Here is a 3,366-nt window from a genome sequence, read left to right as displayed (position 1 = left end):
GGAAGGGGGTAGGAGGACACAATTCACGTGCGTGTGTGTATGTATTTTTTATTGTTGTTTGCCTCTTCCTACCAGGAAGTAAGTTCCGTGAGGGCAGGGACTTATTCTGTTTTGTTGACTTTAGTATTCCCAACATAAAACAGTGTCACATATTGAGCCACAACTATATTCAATAAACATTTGAGGGGGGGGATTGTTTTTAAATTTTATTTATTTATTTTTTTGCCACACCATGCGGCTTGTGGGATTATAGTTCCCCAACCAGAGATTGAATCTGGGCCCTTGGCGGTGAGAGCTCAGTCCTTACCACTGGACCACCAGGGAATTCCCAAAAAACATTTGCTGAATTAATGGATTTATTGAATGCTTACTACGTTCCAAGCATTGTTCTAAGCATGTTACATTAACGCATAGAATCCTTATACAGCCTTATAAAATAGATACTATTAGTCCCTCAATTGATGTGCGAGGAAACAAGCACTGAGAGGATAAGTAGTTGCCCTGGTTTCACGGAGGCAGAGCCAAGCTTTGAAACAAGGCCGCCTCCTTAGCCCATTTTCTCATCCATTACACTATGAACAGAGTATAATTTTCCCCCAAAGCTACTAGGATGCCTACGGAGTTAAAAATTTGCATGGATTTTAAGTACAATGTTGACTAACATGTTGACATTTTATCCTAATATTCCATAGTTTCTAAAAATGCTTCTGATTATAACACCTCAAATTCTCTAATATAAACACTATTGTTCTGTTGGGGGCAGAGTTTCCATCGCATCGTTGGTATCCAGGATATTATAGACATGTATTGGGACTTCCCTGGTGGCACAGTGGTTAAGAATCCACCTGCCAGTGCAGGGGACACGGGTTCCATCCTTGGTCCAGGAAGATCCCACATGCCGCGGAGCAACTAAGCCCGTGCACCACAACTACTGAGCCTGCACTTTACAGCCTGTGAGTCACAACTATTGAGCCTGTGTGCTGCAACTGCTGAAGCCCAGGTGCCTAGAGCCTGTGTCCGCAACAAGAGAAGCCACCACAATGAGAAGCCTGTGCACTGCAACGAAGAGTAGCCCCCACTTGCTGCAATTAGAGAAAGCCCACATGCAGCAATGAAGACCCAACACAGCCAATAAATAAATACATAAAAATATTATAGACATGTATTACTGACTAGCCTTGTCATTGACTAATTTTCTATTCTCAGGGGACTTCCCTGATGGTCAAGTGGTTAAGAATCTGTCTTCCAACGCATGTACGTGGGTTTGATCCCTGGTGGGGGAACTAAGGTCCCACATGCTCAAGACAGCTAAGCTCACAAGCTTGCAGCAAAAGATCCCACATGCCACAACTAAGACCGGAAGCAGCCATTCTCAGGGAGTTTCCATTGCTGTAAAAAATGATAATAAGGTTGTTGATGGAAAATGGATTTGTGGGGGAGTGGTGGTGGGAGGTCTTAGAGAAGACCTGCAGAGTCCTAGAGCCACGGGAGCAACAGGAGAGCATGACACAGCTTGGTTTTAAGAGAAAAATCTTCTTGATGGTAAGGCTGGACATTCTAGGAAAATAACATTAAGTTCCATGCTTATTATAGGCTAGGCACTTTCATATTTCTTGTTAAATCATTCTTAGCCTTGAGACGTGGATATGGAAAAGGAACTGACACCTCATAGCTAATAAGAGGAACATCTGGGATTTGAAAGCAGGCCTGTGTGACTTCAGAGTTTTGCTATTTCTACTGGCCTATTCTGTCTTCGTTCCAGGAAGACATTCATCCTTTAAAACAGTGAGATGGCTACCCACCCCTCATCCAGTCACTCTTTAAGGTGAGGAAGTATTTGCAGTCCTTAGGAATAGAAAGTGTGTTGCTAAAGCAGGAAGCATATTGCACCATTATCACATCAGCATCTAAACGAAAAGTAAAATCCACCAATGAACCGGAGTCATATTTCTAACCAGCCTCCAATTCTTTTCTCTGGCAGCTGCAGAGTCTCTTTCTCTCCCCATCCGCATCTGTCCCTCTCCCCTTGAATAGTTATTTGAGGTTTATTTTCACTTGAAACATATTCGTAGTCAAAGTATACTTTCCCTTTTCTCTCTTTTTAAAAACAGCTTTGAGAGAATTTACATACCATAAAGTTCATCCATTTAAAATGCACAATTCAGTAGATTTTAGTATATTTCTAGAGCTATGCAACAATCACCAGAATCTAATTTTGGAACATTTTCATCACCCCCAAAAGAAACCTTGCACTCATGAACAGTCACTCCTCAATCACCACCTCCCTAGCCCTAGACAACCACTCATCTATTTTCTGTCTCTTGATTTGCCTATTCTGGACATTTCCTATAAATGGTATCATGCATTCGTGACTGTCTTCACTTAGCATGGTGTTTTTGAGGTTCAACTGTGTTATAACACATAGCAGTACTGCATTTCTTTTTAGTACATCCAAGATCTCCTTAAAAAAGAGAACCCTTTTTCATGCATAAATTTGTTCTGAATTTGGGCTGATCTCTCCAGCGAGCCCAACCCTCACCAGAGCCTGTTTCCTGGTGAACCAGCTTTAACATCTGACAAGGGCACCATCAGGGCAGGAACCCTATTCAAGGAGAGATAGAACCCAGCTTCCTGTCCATGGAAATCTCAGAATTCCTTGGAAAGACAAGGCGTGGCTCTGTGGCTGGCAGGCCAGAAATGACATCTGGATCTTCAGTGGCTGAGGCTGATGGCACTGGTTCCTCACTGTTTTGTTTTTGTTCTTCTGCTGAGTTTAGATTTTTAGATGAAAGGCTTTTACTAAAAGCTGCTTCTCTCCTCCTCTGAGAACTATTTGAAGCTCCAGAAGCGTCTTGCTATGAAAAAGCTTGATTCTACTGCCATCTGCTGTCCTTAAGCCAGAAACAACTTTGGAAAAGATGAGGTTTTATTCAAAGCCCTCATCTGAATATGCTGTGCTTGTGTATTTAGGCCTCTTCTTTATGTCTAGATATTTATGTTTTCTACCTAAAAGTTCTGATCCCTTGCAAATACATCGTAAGGGTGACCGACTGAAGCTTTGTCGATAGAAAATTTACGCATAAACTTTTTGTTATTTAAATCTGAACTCAGGCATGGCAGCAGAGACAGTGGTCAGGAATCCTCCACAAATAGCTTGTCAGCAGAACATGAGCACTTGTGAGAGACTTCCTATCAGCCTCAGGAATAACAGGGGAGACGAAACGGTCTAAGATCCTGCAACTGTGTGCCTAGAGGCTAGGTGGTCAACACAATCTAGCACTGATATTAACACAGCCTCTCTGGTGCCCAAAGGCATGAGAGGCCCGGGAACATTTGGCTTACATGTACATGGGGACACTGAAGCCC

This window comes from Hippopotamus amphibius, chromosome 3, assembly GCF_030028045.1.
Source record: "Hippopotamus amphibius kiboko isolate mHipAmp2 chromosome 3, mHipAmp2.hap2, whole genome shotgun sequence".
NCBI lineage: Eukaryota > Metazoa > Chordata > Mammalia > Artiodactyla > Hippopotamidae > Hippopotamus > Hippopotamus amphibius.
This window is presented reverse-complemented; position numbering follows the sequence as displayed.